At 40.2% G+C, this 15877-nt stretch overlaps 1 long non-coding RNA gene across 1 annotated transcript in view; it reads right to left on the bottom strand.

Moving 5' to 3' along the window:
- Window positions 1–2938: 2938 nt before the first annotated feature.
- Window positions 2939–15877, bottom strand: part of LOC117950044 — a 77973-nt gene continuing 65034 nt past the window's right edge. Inside the window, exons 4-5 of the long non-coding RNA XR_004657792.1 lie at window positions 5002–5087; window positions 2939–3118 (exon numbers count right to left, since the gene is read on the bottom strand). This is a non-coding gene — a long non-coding RNA (uncharacterized LOC117950044). The remainder of the gene's footprint in view (window positions 3119–5001; window positions 5088–15877) is intronic.

Genomic DNA, 15877 nt, shown 5'->3' with positions numbered 1-15877 from the left:
AGAGACAGAGTCACTTTCAGTTTAGTCTTCTGTAACTATTGAACATACTTCCCCAAATTTCCTTCATCACTTTTGCTTGTAATATGTTGCCAGTTTTTTTTATAGTAATACTAACACAGTACTGCCGTACACTCAAACAAGTACAATTACTGTACTTAAGTACAGTATGCCAATTTACAGCAGCCATTCTGACTTGTCATGGTAAGAAAAGCACAAGTGTTACTAATAACATTAATAATGGCTCCGTTCTGTTCAACATTCAACAGCCAGGGGAAGCCTATGGAGGAAATCTGGCAATTATTTGTGAGAAGAGAGATGCCTTATCACTAACCTTGTATCTAAACTGCAATATAATATAATCTATGTATAATAATGTTAGAGCATTTCTCTATCTCATTTGGTGTGTGTGTGTTTGTGATACTGAGATAGAGAAAGAGTATTCCAGAGAGCTTAAGGGCGTTTTCACAATGCTAAAGGGGTAGGTTTTCATTACAGTGTGTGTGTGTGTCTGTGTGTGTGTGGGTGTGTGTGTGTGTGTGTGTGTGTGTGTTCACATGCTCTACAACAAGCCTCTGAGCACCCTACACCTTTCTGCCATTACAGTAGCCGCCATGCATGCAGTAAAACACATGTATGGTACAATCTGTCAGGCTAATATATTACATGGTTTGTTTTGTCTTTTAAGCATGGCATGTGACATGAGACATGAGTATCATGAGACATCTGTGTGATTACAGTAAATACAGGCGATCACTGCCTTCCACAAGTCTAACAGAAAGAAAAACTGCATTGTCTTAAACAGCTGAACTTCTATGCTAAAAAAATATATGCTCTTCAAAAAAACAAGTACGCAACAAAACAAGGTCTGTTTGATTGATTATAGCCCATAGTGAAAATACAGCCATTATCATAAAACGTGTGTGTGTCCCAGCTCTTCACTTCACCATGCTTACTGATTAATCTGTCCATCAATCAATATCAACTCATCTCCGCCCAGTAAACAGAGATATCAGTGATGGATCACCCCGATTTGTATCAATAGACAAGACCTAATCAATAAGCTTAAACACACTAATGGGGTTCTAGAGTGGGCAAACAAAAGTGTGTGTGTGTGTGTGTGTGTGTAGGGAAAAGGCGGGCTGGCGGGTGTTGGTCTGTCAGTTTCACCACCCGAGGCCTCGAAGATAAGGTGGAGGAGGAAGACGAGAGGAGACAGAAGGGAAGCGACATGAAGAGTCTAAAATGACAGATACTAACCCCCCCCTTCTCTCTCTCTCACACACACACACACACACGCACATAGAGACATTGGGTGTCAGCTTCCATCAGTAGCCTGTATGGCTGTGAGTTATGACCACAGCTATGCGATCATTTACACTCACTGCTGCAGATAGCTAGGGGCTACTGTTCTCTGTGTCCTTGTGTGTGTGTCTGTGTGTGTGTGTGTTTGTGTGTGTGTGGGTGTGGGTGTGTGTGCAGAGAACAACACTTGCTCAAGCGTATTGGTTTGTCTTAAGCACACATCTAAACATCAACCAAAACAGACAACTTTATTCACATTTTTCACATTCCAGGTAGTAATAAAAGTAACATGCTGTCCAAACTCCCATTAAGGACGACATCGGCATCAAGTCTTTATTTAATGTGTAGGAAATATATATATATATATATATATATAAGCCTCAGAAACATGTTTCAGATTTTTAGAAAGACTAACTAAGTGTTAGACTACTTTAACTATATTTACCTAACTTTAACTGTATTTACTAAAACCTGCAATAAAAAGGGGGGAGGGGGGGCTGACATTGATATCAAACTTTTAAGTCATGTAAGCAAACAGTTGTTGTGAACGCGAGTAGGGCGGTAAAAGTAATTGAGGCCGGCAGAGACTAGTGGTAACGGTCGATGGCATCGCTGTCCAAAGTTAAAATATTTAACTGTTTGCCATCCTCCGTGACGGTATTAAGAGCCCGATGTCGCGTGGCTCCCTCACACAAGGAGAAACTATCTGGAAAACAATTAGCTAGTAGCTAAATCATCTGATTGGAACTTTAGTTCTACCGTTGATGTTAGAAGAAACCACCTGCATTTCTAAATGGACACAAAATAAATGTTGTATATTTTATCCCATTCTTTGTAAACAACATCACCATAGCAACATAACACCATTTGTGTTTCATCTTGTCATCCTTGGATTCTGCAGTTTGTTTTTCCCGTGCCGTCCAAAAGATGTCCGTCTGCCTAGATCCATATGAAAGCTGCTACCCAGGAAATCCAGAGTTCTTGTGATAGGACAATTTGAATTGGCTCAGCGAGCTACTCTCGCATCCAGTAATGTTGCTCATTAACTATGCCCCTGTAGCCGAGCTGCACCAATCACGTCAGTGTATCTCATATAGGCGGGGCCAGAGGCGAGCTAAACAGATGACGTTAGTTTAATCCACCAGTTAGCTCCGCTTTGGACTCTGGATACGTCACCCCGTGTGTTGTTGTGATTGGTCGGAGTGTTATCCAATTGCGTGCAGTGAGATTTTCAAATGCCATGTGGACAAGAAATTTCTCTGAGGCTTCATCACAACAAGAGACTCCGTTCAGATTGTAACATTGTTTTCACATTGTTAAAAAATGTATTAAAGCGTCTGTATTATGCAAGACTTTAAGACTATAATCCATGATACTTTCTCAGATAGGTACATGAACCTACATATGGAATAAACTTAATAGGGATGTAAAAGTTGCCTTGTGTTAATGATACATTGAGAAAATAAGATAAAACAGACCACGTGCACACAAGAGAAAGTTGTCCTACACCATCATGTAAATGTGAATTAACAGGAAAGCCCGAAAGGAAACCCCCCACCACCCAACACAACATGCATGACAGCAGGCGTCCGTCTGTATTATTTGAAGGCTTCCCTCTGCATTAACATTCTTTTTACCAAAACCTCAGAAAACCGTGTGTCCTGTCCCGAGGAAGCTTTCGTTTCAGTTCAGTTCAGGTCATTCCAGTTCAGATAAGTTCAGTTTGCTTCACCTGGAAATGGCTCAGACTACTGACAGCAAGCTCTCATTCTCTCCCACTCCCATCTCCTGTACTCCTACTGGCTGGATGTTTCACCTACAGGGAGACAGAGAAGCAACCTTAGTGTGTGTGTGTGTGTGTTGTTAAGATAAAGAAATGTAATAACTCTTGTGTCATCACACTGCTGTAATATGAAACTCTCCAGAAAGTCTATTCTGTCAGGAATAAAGGGGGAAAAGTGGTGTTTGCATTTGTGAAAATAGTCAATGTAAAACATTATTTTTTTAATTCAGAAAACATTACAAACCAATGAAGATACAGCAAAAGGATGAGGTGTATGTCAAATCATTGTCCTCACATACACACTCCCCCCCCCCCCCCCCCCCCCCCCCCCCACACACACACACACACACACAAAATTCAATCATGTCTCTGCTGCTGCCTGGGGGAAACGCAGTGTGGAAACCTTACTATAGTGGAAAATCACCTTTTCCATGTTATTTTACACAGCATCACCTTCCCTACACACAGTCTGACTGCATTTACACCAGGAACCGAGAGATCAGATTTTTCTTTTAACTCTTTGTGGTGCAGATCTCACACGGTCATGGCTGTCTCAGCCAGAAGAACCACAGTGAGAAAAGTGATTTTTACACAACCGTGACCAAAAAAAACGGTGCCTCAAAGAGCTAATGTGATCTTGTGACAATAGTGAGTGAAGTTTGTATCATTGTTATGCAAGACTTGACTGCCCTATCTCTCTGTCTCTCTGTATATATGTACATTGTATATATACTGCATGTACACTTGTGTCTATATAATAAATATAATCAAAAAATTTTTTTTTTTTAAATAACTAAATTGGTATGGCCATTTATTACCTCCATGTGAATGGTTGTGTGGAACACACATACTTCATGTATAACTGATCATTTATTGTTATTCATATATAATTTATATTATCATATGAACTAAATCACATCAGAAGTAGATTGATATGATAATACAGTAGGTTGACAAATAATATAAAAAAACCTCGTGGAAAGGACTAATTCAAAAGTAACTTAAAGGGATAGTTTGACATTTTTGGAAAATAACCTGAGAGTCAGATTAAACTCCACTCTCCCTGGAGTCTCTGCTGCTTAGCTGGCAACATGGCAGTGATGACAGGAGAGTTGGTGTTAGGCCAAGAAATCTCGCACCATAAAACCACAAATTGTTGTTTATGCACTTTAGTTTTTGTATGGAATAAACAAACAAGATGTGATCTTTAGAGGTGCAACCGAGAAACCAAAGTCCTAAGTTAAAAAGTAATCAACATAGAGCTCACTTTGCAGCAAAGGAGTTGAAGTTCACTGCTGGACATTTCTCACATCATATGAAACTAAATGAGGAGATATGACGCATTTCGAAGGCCTGTGCTGTGATTCCCAAGTTTCAAAGAGGAGGAACAACATGTTGAGCATCTCGTCAAATCACACCGGCTCTCCAAAAGCCTCTCTCCAGAGTCTGTTTAGGAAATTAAAGGCCAGGGATTTTTTTCATAATTGTCTATTTTATCATTTTATTACAGCTAGCTTTCCTCTGATGGGCTCCCTTTATGATTTATCAAATACAATTACTGCGTGACTTATTTCAGGAGCCTCTCCATTAGAGTGCGTGTGTGTGTGTGTCTGTGTGTGCACGTGGGTGTGTGTGTATGTGAGCTCTGGTGTATTTAAATAGCATTAAGTAATTGGAAAAACAGGAAAATTGTCTTTGTGGATTTATTCCCCCTTCCCCCAATTTTTTTCACTCTTTCCTTCTGTTGCTCTTCCTAAATATTCCAGAAGCTTCCACTTTAAAAGGCAAAATAAGAGGAAATCATGTTTTAACTGATACAGAGAAACTAATTTGGAATAGTTTCATTTTTATCTTCATAAAAGAAGAAACAGTCGGATAGAGTAGAGAAGAAACACAGAAAGAGGTTAATTCCATACCTTCCCCTCCCTGTTAATGAAGTGTAGGTGGCGTCCCGGTCAGCGCTGCTAATTGAACAGCGGAGATTACAGCAGCCGCTGCGCCTCTGTGAAAAGAAGGCTGTGTTCATTAGTCGTTGCCATATAATATTCATTCTCTGTAAAAAGATGTAGATAGTAATCTATGCGAAGAGCCGCTGGGATGATTTAAAGCCCTTAACATACAGTACAGTGGTAGCAATAACTCAAACCATCATCATTTAAAAAAATGACAGGTCTTGTGCTGCTGTCCTGTTCATCATTGCTTTAAACTTAAAGTACCAAAAGTAAAAGTACTTATTATGCAGAACTTTTCAGAATAACGTGTATTATATCACTGAATTATTGTGTTGCATTAAAGAGTGACCATTTTTATGTTGTTAATGTTAAGCTCGTAAAGATGGAGCTAATTTTAATCATACTGGTGGGTAGATTATACCATAATAATACTCATTTATTAGTTGATTCATATTTTGTATTAATAATCGGAATCTGCAGTAGCATAAAATAGAAATGCTCAAGGAATGTCCCTAAAAATTGTACTTAAGTGCAATACTTCAGTAACTGTACTTAGTTCCATTTCACTACTGCCTATATCTATATATACATATATACACCCACACACACTGTATATACATATATATATACACACACACACACACACACACACATATATATATATATATATAGCAGTTACGAAAACACCCATTATAACGAAGATATCTAACTTTTACTATGTGGTGCCTACACACTGGGTCCTAAAATGTTGATGTCAGTGTCTTGCCAAGCTATCTTCATATTATATTATATTATTTTGTGTCCATATGCCACAGAGGAGTGATTGTGGAATAAAAAGTATTTCATTGTCACCGTTTATCCAGTTCTATGCCTTATGAAGTAGATCGGGTCAATACTTGAATGAAAACACTGATAAAGTGTGAATCATGAGTATGTTTTTAATCCAAATGTTCTGCCAATTGTAAAGGAATTAGTGTGCAAAACAAGATTACATAATTAAAAGAAGCACCCAACCCTGGTAAATTGTGGCGTTGCATTGCTGCCTCTGGCACGTTATGTTAGTTTCATGAATTTAATTTGTCCTACACCATGTGACATTCACGTCTGCCGCTTCTTTTATTTATTTTATATGTGGGGGTTTTATGGGGAAGTGCAGGCACGTGCTAATGTCTGGGAGCTCTCCTACACTGCCAGACATAGTAAGAAAGTTGAAGCAGATATCAGAATACTATATATATATATATTTGTAAATGTGTTTCAGAACAGGTGGATGGGACCCTGGATTGGAGAGTGAACAGACAGCCGTGACACTGACCCATTCATCTGGTTTCCTGATGCAACAGTCACTGCAAATAGAACTCAGTAGAAACCCAGCACGTCTTTATCAGGACAAAAACCAAACTCCTCTCTGCTTCTGTCACTTTTCTAACCCCACTGAACCCTCTCCCCTCCCTCCTACCCTTCCTCCCTCCCCTTCAGTTGCCAGTCCAGCTCAGTGGGACCCCCTCTCTCTCTCTCTCTAACACACTCTCTCGTCTTTTGCTGTCCCTCTACCTCTCTCGCCCCCTCCCTTAGGGCAGAAGTAAACCACGCCTTGAGGCCCTGCTCCCATTGTGCGTCCTCTGCTACTTCTGTTTGGGGCCTTTGTGTGCCGCTAATCAGCCGTGGGGCCATGCTCAGCCCCGAGTGTGTGTCTGTGTGTGTGTCTGTGTATGTGTGTCTGTGTCCCTTGCCCTCATTACGTAGCCACACTGGGAGGCCAGCATGGGAAGTTTCTGCTGCCCTATACACCTCCCTCATCCCTTCATCCCCCTTCTCTCTTTCCCTCCCTCTAGCTGTCCATCACTCCCTTCCTCCCCCCATCTCATCTCGCCAAGACTTTATGCTACACTGCCATGGTTTTTAACTAAAACTACACCTCTTTTAGCCTAAATCCAGCATCCTTCTATGACAAAACTTATTTGTTCAAATTATTATACCCATATATTTTTAGAAAGTCTTCTAAAAAGCATTTCTAGCCCCCAAAAAAAGCTGCTTCTTGAGGACGTTTTGTGTTGCCAATACGTACTTAGCAAGCAGAGCTTTTCAAGTGATATTCACTTTGACAAATCATTTTTACTTCTTTGATTTTGAGTAATATTGGAGAAGTTTTTGTTGTCATCCACCGGTAACTGTTTTGAAATAAGCAGTTAACTACTCTGTTTGAATTATTGAATTGTGCTGGATACAAACTGTATGCACATGATCTTACAGCTACTAATCTGCACATATCCATTAAAATACAGTCTGTAAACACCATGACAACTGAGCAGAGTCTATCTAGAAGGCCATTGAATGTAGTAGAAAGTTTCCAGTTTGGACTTTCTGAATCTGTGATATTTTTAAATCAAATAAATCTCCTTTGAATGTTTATAAGCAGTAGATGAGTATTTCAAGATGATTTTTTTTATTGCAGAAAACAAATAATCTCTGGGCATGGAACAAAAAAATAAGGAAGCAAATTGAAGGCAAAAATTAGTAGGGGGGATTCATAATTTGAGGGTGATATGCGAAGAATTTTTTTAAGTTTGAGCTTCTCTCCTCAGAACAGAGGTTACTGAAGACCAGGTCAAACAGGCTGAGAAATGATTTAGTTTTCCATGCCGTCACGCTTTGACATTCTTCAGATGAGTTAACTGATGATGAGTAGTCCACCCTTTAAAATTATTGGATGATGATGTCATTGTTAGGGGGGGTTTTAGCTTGTGTTTACAAATCTTTAATTATGTGGTTTTAATGTTTAAGTCTGTATGTCTCCTGTGTTTGACCCTGCTACATTGGGGCAATTAAGTGGAGTCAAAAATGTTTTCCCCTTGACATGACATATCTTCAGTATCAACAGACAGTCAAAGGACAACGTCACTTTACATGGCACACTCTTTGTTTGGTGGTTCAACAGTAACAAGAGCTGATAGTACAACAATGGAAAGTGAAGGAGCATCTTTCTGAGAGTTAAATCTGTTTCACCGTTTCTTAAATACATGAATAAACTGGACTAAGTGAACAGTCCGTTGCTCTTTATTGCTCCCCCGTCACCAGCTGGGTGCCCGCCCCCCTCCCCAACCTCCAGTTGCCCTACCACTATTCCTCTGCCTCCACTTCACCTCCTTCTCATCTGTCCATCCCTTCTTTTCTCTCTCTCTCCCCAGTTTCCCCTCCTTCTCACATCCATGATGTATCACCTGTCCGTGTGTGTCTGGGTGCCCGATGGGGTTTTAGCCACTGGAGCTCTTTGACTCGAGGACAACGCTGTCTGTTCATCGTTCATCCACACGCACACACACACACACACACACACACACACACACACACACACACACACACACACACACACTCTTCAGTCAACAGCTACACTTGTATCTCAGATTTCAGTGTGGGACCGAGAACATCTCTCTCGCTCTCTAACTCTCTCTCTCCTTCACCTGAGTTATCACACAGGTTTGTCAATTTACTACTACTACTGACTTATTTTAATGTTGCGGGACATGATGTTGCTAGCTCAGAGAGAAATCTTAAGAGACATCGAGATTGTACACCTTGTCCAAGGCCCAAAACAAAAGTAGACTAGTAGGGCCACATCACCTGGGGACCCACAACCTTTTAAGGAACTCTTGTTACAACCAGAGGAAGTAGGAATGAGTTTTGAGAAGTAGTCAGTCTCCCTGCCAGCCCTCCCTTACATTTGCTATGCCAAGGAGACAAAACAGTATGATAACCAAAAGCTGCAGCAGCAACTGCAACAATATACAAGTTTCTCAAAACAAAAACAAGTTGATGCGAATAGCTTTAAAATCCAACAGCTTTAACCCGAATACCTGCACTGAAAACCCAACATGGAGCCAAAGGAGAAAGTAATACTGACTAATAATAAACTAGTTTCAACTGGCTAAAGGTGACAAAATGGCTATGACCTGAAAACATCTATTAAATCTATTGAGTTGGGAGTTTGGAGTTTGGAGCATGGAGGGCGAGATGAAATTGTGTAGAAATAGATGATTATAACTGGTGACTTAAGGCTTCCCCGAACGGAATCCCCTGAAATATCTACACTCATAGAGGTGTCCACTAAAACCAATCATTAACACAAGAGAAAGAGAGGGGACTATTACATTATTACTAGCAGTAGTAGTATCACATAACAGTTAAACTTCTGCTTTTTTGGGGTTGGTAAATAGTACAGTTGTCTGTCAGTACCTCAGTGGGCAGGAAGCGTTGTAAGCAGTACGTTTTCAACTGGCACCAACATGTTGCTTATACAAAATAATAATTTACAAAAAAACAAAAAACATGACACTATATTTCAAAAGCTCTCTGTTTATGCCAGGACAGCTCATGCTCTTTAACATTTGTAATTAAGCTTTGGTATAGGCTTCATGGCTAATTACCCCTGTAAGACTGTCTCTGCTATGTCTTTTGTGTTTGTATGGGTATCAGTTTCAATATGTAAGTCCATATATTGTGTACAGTAGATCCAGTGTGTGTTACTGTGGTATTGTGCAGACCTCATCCTCTGATCCCCTGTATGGTTAGCAGACCACAGAGCTCTGAAGGGGCTTTTGTAGCTTAATCGAGTCAGCCCAGTATTCCATGTGAGCTTCTGTTAGTTTGGCTGATAGTGGCTTGTAAATCACAATCTAGTATGAAACCAGACAGGAGTAGAATCAATGGAAGTCACTCCATGCCAATGTTTCCATGTTTGACTATAATGATTTAGCCGATATGTGATTTTGCTGAAAGCTAGCCCTAATGATTTTGGAGATCATGCCCAACTTTCAGCTGAGTTTTAGAGTTACTCTTCCCCTTTCAAAAAAAAACCCCATAAGGTTTCGTCTTCCAACACACGAAATGTCTTGCACACAACATACTGTATCTCATATGCTAATTAGCAGGTTGCATGCAATTTGCATTGTGGGGTATACATACATGGGGTATACATACCTCTAAATCATAAATGCCAGAGGTGGAAAAAGTACTCAAATATTGTACTCAAAAGTATCAATACTTTTGATGAAACATTTCTAAAGTAAAAGTAAGAAGTAGTTAATTTAAAATGTACTTTAAGTAAAAGTTACCTAGTTACATTAAAAACAACTGTAAAACGGGGTGGAGGGATCTCTCCCATGTAGAGAAGGACTTGGTGCCTGGTAGGCAGCCTAGATGCTGATTTGTCACAGTAGTGGTTCCGGGCGCGTTTTTTTTTTCTTCCTCTCGGTTTTCCATAATCAACGTTTTTTTTGTTTGTTTTTTTTTTTACAATGGGAGATGTAATATAGCAAATTACAATACTTTTCTCAAAAAGTAATCAGGTACTTTCCACCTCTGATGAATGCTTTGCAGGTGTTAGGAAACATGAACACCAAAAATGTAACTTTCTGCCACTGCTTTCTTATTGCCATTTCATTTCATGTCCAGGTATGTTTCTCTTTTGGTGCTTAAGTGGACAAATTCTTTTGATTTAAATGACCTTGTTGTCGTTTCTACACTCAGCCTTTGGAAGAATTACCCTAAATATTTTCTTACCACACTACTGGAAAAACAAGCTTAGGTGTCAAGCATGTGTTGCGTTTAAAAGAAAAATGGAGTAGACGCATCCAACTGAAATAAGGGTCTCCTACATGGAATTCTGACTTTGAGGGCCAATCGAGCACATTTTAGTTATGATGGACTGTCAAAATTTCCATGAACCTGTCAAGTTGTTCAAACTTCTATTACAATTTGTGCAACTGTCAGACTTGTTGCTGCAAAGTGCCATCATGGGGACAATTATAAAAGCCATTGCGATAACTAGGGCTGTAAATTCATTCAAATTATGTTTGTCTTGATCAAAGGGCTGAGACATAAAAACTTATTTTATTTTTATAAATATTCAGGAAACATAATGGTGCTTTGTTTTTTAAATGATTTTGGCATTACATGTTACCAAGTCACTGGTGTATCCCACGCATTTTGTGGCTGGAGTAACACTACAAGGCTACACACTGTTAAAGAGTGAAGAGAGTTTTGGTGAAGCAGGGAGCGAAGGAGACACAGAACTAGGTAGAAGAGGAAAAAAGAAGACTTGGGTGTCTTGCTTTATTCCCTCCAAACTTGTAATGGAACTTTGATTAGCAAGCATGTAATGTACTTTACCCCCATGGATGGAGACATAGGGGGAGGAGGGTTTAAAGGGGCGAGGGATGGAGGGAGAGGTATAGCAGGAAGGAGGAGGAGTGTATATAGGCTGCCCTCTCAGCAGGTTCTCATCTCCCCTCCTCCACTTTATTCCTCAGCTCCCTCGGACCAGGACATAAGTTTCCCCCCTACTTGAAACCCTAGCATCACCCCTCACTCACACACACTCTCTCTAACACACATACACACAAATACACTACAAAGCCTAACGCCATCTCCCCTCCCCCCTATTGCTGCACCATGCTGTGTAAGCGGTGGGTGTGGGTGGGGTAGTATAGGGTTGGAGGTCAGAAGCAGGAAGAGTTTTTTCTTTTTTCTGTTTTTGGTCAACCCCCCCCCCGTTAACAAGCTGCACGTCTGCATACAGGAAGTTGTTTGTGCATAGACACAATGCAAGTTTATTTGAATCCAGCAGGGAAAAGTCGGCTGTGTTGTTACTCAGCTGGCTTTAGGGTTAAAGGCTAAAGAAAATGTTGAGGTAGCATCCATCGGTCTGTTGCTTTTACTAGCAGAAAAAATCTGGAACTAAAAGTCATCAGAAAGGGAAAAAAACATCTAAATTTCCACTTAAAAGGTTTTTGTGGTCTTGCATTATAAAAGCCTTTTTATTTTACTTCCTGGAAGATGGTGTCGTTTTAAGACTTATACCAATTCAAACCAATAATATCACGACAGATTTTTTTTAAATGTACAATACTCGAAATCCAGTTTCCTTCCTGAGAAAAACATGTGAATCCTTTTAGTTGATTTAGAATAAAAGGATTCTCATTATTGTGCTTTCTAACTTATGTCCAACTTTTAACACTCTTAACACAAATTGTAACAGTTTTTTTTTTTTTACAGTATGTCCCATGTTTAATGTCCTATTGTACTTTGAATTATGATTCAAGACACAATAAGACATCAAAGTTGAAAGTCAAGATACTATGAGTCAAGGTGAAAAGATACAAGCTACAATGAAAATGTAGTAATGTAAATGAGTCAAAATGAGTCACTAGCCAGGTTGGTTTTCTTCTTCTCTAAGACAACGACGCTGTCATGTTACCTTTCAAACATCACTGATATCCTACTTATTTTAAAGGACTCCCCTTAAGGTAACAGTTGACACAAATACAAAGAAAACTTCTTTTTAAGTCTTATTTAATACATGAGCAATACGATTCTTCTCCACCCCCTTGTGCCTCCCACCACGCCAGATCAGTGTTTCTCTTTCCCCCTCTGCCTCACTGTGCTGTCGGTTCAGGGTGTGAGCAGAACAACGTTAATGTGTGGAGACACCTGACAAGCCGGCTGGCCTTTAGGTCTCAGCCTAATCACTCTGGACCCAAACCCATCGGGAATTAAACCTGCAAAACCAAACAGTCACTGTGGGAGCTGGCTGGCATCTGCTGCAGCCACTCGGATGGCTGCTGAGGGAATGGCGGTGGAAATGAGTTGTTTAAAAAGAACAGAACAAGACGATTAAAGCAAAACTTGCAGGGTGAAAAATTAGGTGCGAAACATACTTCATATTTTTTAGAAATATATAGGTTTTCCACATAATTTAGAACATTGGAAAGCCTGAAAATAAGGAAATGTGTGCATGATTTAATGGTTTGTGTCACCCTTGCTGCCATGTTAAAATGGAAATAGTCCAATATATTGCAAAACTAATTATTTGGAAGTTTTACTGAAGCAGAATCCATCATCAGGAACTTTTACATCTTCTGCTAGCTCTGTATTTCTATACAGGAAATTGAAGTTTAACTGTGAATGCAAATCTGAAAGCATTCAGGTGTCAGGTTTGATTCCTGCAAAAATGCAAAACATATTCACATGTCATTGTATTAAAAAAATGTCCAGGATATTATAATTCTGTTTGACCAGGCAGAGTCTGATTAAGTTTGACAGCTAGAGGCCAAGAGTCAGTGTAAAGACGTCGTATGATGTGTTTGAACTAACATTAAAGCTCTTTTGCTTGCATTCAGAGTACAGTAGTGTGTTAAATTTAAAACTAATGGGGATTTTCCAGTGTTTAAAGTACAGTAGCTTGTTAACTCCGGTATCTGTTAAGCCACGCAGGGCCCCTCTCCACTCTCTCTCTGTCTCTATCTCTCTAGATGCCCTCATTAATTTTAGATTGCCTCTAAATGAGTCTCCTTCATCATGGCCGAGGTTTTCTAAATTAGATTCATTTATATTTAAATTGTGAAACAGGCGTGGTTAATGAGAGAATCATTATTTTTGGGGTTATTTCAGATGGGCTGATAGTTGTGCAGCTCAGTGATGCAATGAAGCCACCAGAGGAAGCACACATGAAGTAAGGAGCACAGCATTTGGGCTTTTCATTTTTTCTGACTAACATTGAAAATCACCTATCCACAGGATTTCAAAATAAAGGCATTCTTGTTGGAAAAAGATGAATAAACTGTGAGAAAATTTGGAGAAAAGAAACGTGTTAATAAAAACCTGTATATAGACGTGTAAAACATCTTATGTAAGAAGCAAACTAGCTAGATCAGAAACAACACTATTTGTTTGTTTCTCTGTTGAAAGATCCATTTCTTCACTGGTTGAAAGATAAAAATGTTAGACAGGAGAATATGCAAAATGGGATATACTGTACCTGACTGCCATACATACACAACATATCCCTGTTTGTTTCCTTTGCTAACACCTCATTTAACACTCTTAAAACTAATGTGTTGTTTTCAACACATCTGTGTCGTTTTTGGCACCACATGTGCCAAAAACGCATTACAAGACACACATGTTGACCTAACAGGTGCCTTTATCGACACATGATGCCCGGACAAAGCAGCAGGACGCCTCTCAAACTAAACTGCTTCAATCGGAGTGTTGGAAATGTCTCGTCTGAGGAAAAGAGGACGTGAGGTGGCACAAAAGAGCTTCCCCCCGTGAACCCATCCATCCTTCTCATAAAAAACACAAATCACACAGCGCTTTACAGCTGTACGTCTCCTTACAAGGCGTCTCACAGCTCTCGTTGTCCTATAGCAACCCCCAGCTTCTCCCTGCCAGGAATTTGACTGTTAGGAATCTAAGTGCCAGGCGTTTAAAACCTGAGGAATGCTATTGTTCTGGTCACAGCTGCACTCGCACTGGCCTGGCTACTGCTGCCACTGTGTGAGTGTGGGGAAGAAGGGGGAGGAGAGGGGCTGTGGGAGAAAGAGGGAGGGAGGGAGGAAGGAGTCGAAGGTGTGAAAAAGGCATCTTTACGTGTTTCCAGTGCTCTGCGGTCCCATGACAAAGCAACACATAGTTGACAGCAAGTTGACACATTCCTCAGGCCTGGATGGTTACAAAGCTCTCTCCACCCCTTCCACCATCATCATATGTATCTTAATGTATATATCGCTTTTCTTTTTTGACATTGCTAAATAACAACACACATGCTCAGAGTTGCAGAAAACATGGTAATTACGCAGATAATAAGGGAAGGATTTCACTTACATAGAAGTTTTGGTTAATGTAGGTTTGTTATCGGAAATTTACTGTAGTCTAGGATAGGGGGTCTTTCAGTAAGTTTTTATTATGCAGATAGTTTTGTTTATGCATGTTTTTCAGTTATATACTGTTTATTCAATAATTGTATGTCATTGTTAGTCTCTCTTGTCAAATGCAGGCCCACTACAGCTAAATTTAAAGTCGTGACAAGACTAGATTTAATCCCATAGCATGTGTTCTCAGATCTCTGCACTGGCTTCTGTTTGGTTTCAGACTACAACATTGTAGGCTTACTTCTTGGCTATAAATCTAAGTACCTCTCTTACATGATGATCGAATGTGAACCTATTGTGTGTCATTAAGCATCAGCTTTCAGGTTGTTTCAAGGATTAATGATGGTGACGCTGCTTTAATATGTTTATTGGTCCAGCTAGTTTGCATTAACTGTGTTCTTACATAAAAAGCAAAATGGAAACACGTATTTTCTCCTGCACATTGGAGTTGTTTGTACTTTAAACTGTAATTAAGTCAAGCTTTACTACTCTTTATATAATATTTTTCTGAATCTTTCAACCACATATCACACTGCGTTTACATGCAGTTTAACAAACGGTGTTTGGTTTACATGTAGGGACCCTCATTATGCTACGTTGGAAGTGGAGTGCTATTTTGAGCCTTGTTAGGGGTACAGAAAAAAAATATTTTTGCTTCCTCCATGCCCTGACTACTAGCGTTATAAGGTAATCAGCGGTTTACGGTGGGACAAATTCGATTGGCATGAAAATGTCCCAGAGAACGGCCGACTCGGTACACGTATCATAAACCCCTAGGTTCCTTTTGGGCCGGAATTGTCCTTTAATCGCACGTAAAAAAATTAACTGACAAAAAGAGCTAGGAGTCTATCGACATATTATTTGCATGTACTGTTGATGTGAATGTAAGCCGAGTGTTAACACTTGATGGCCAAGCATACAGCAGGGAGCCCTCCTCCCCCTCGCCAAGGCACCCCACGCTGGATGGCCACCACGCTGGATGGCCACGACGCTGGATGGCCACGACGCTGGATAGCCACGACGCTGGATGGCCACCACGCTGGATGGCCACGACGCTGGATAGCCACCACGCTGGATAGCCACCACGCTGGATAGCCACCACGCTGGATAGCCACCACGCTGGATAGCCA

The sequence above is a fragment of the Etheostoma cragini genome, chromosome 9 (genome assembly GCF_013103735.1).
Source record: "Etheostoma cragini isolate CJK2018 chromosome 9, CSU_Ecrag_1.0, whole genome shotgun sequence".
Lineage (NCBI taxonomy): Eukaryota > Metazoa > Chordata > Actinopteri > Perciformes > Percidae > Etheostoma > Etheostoma cragini.
This window is presented reverse-complemented; position numbering and strand designations above follow the sequence as displayed.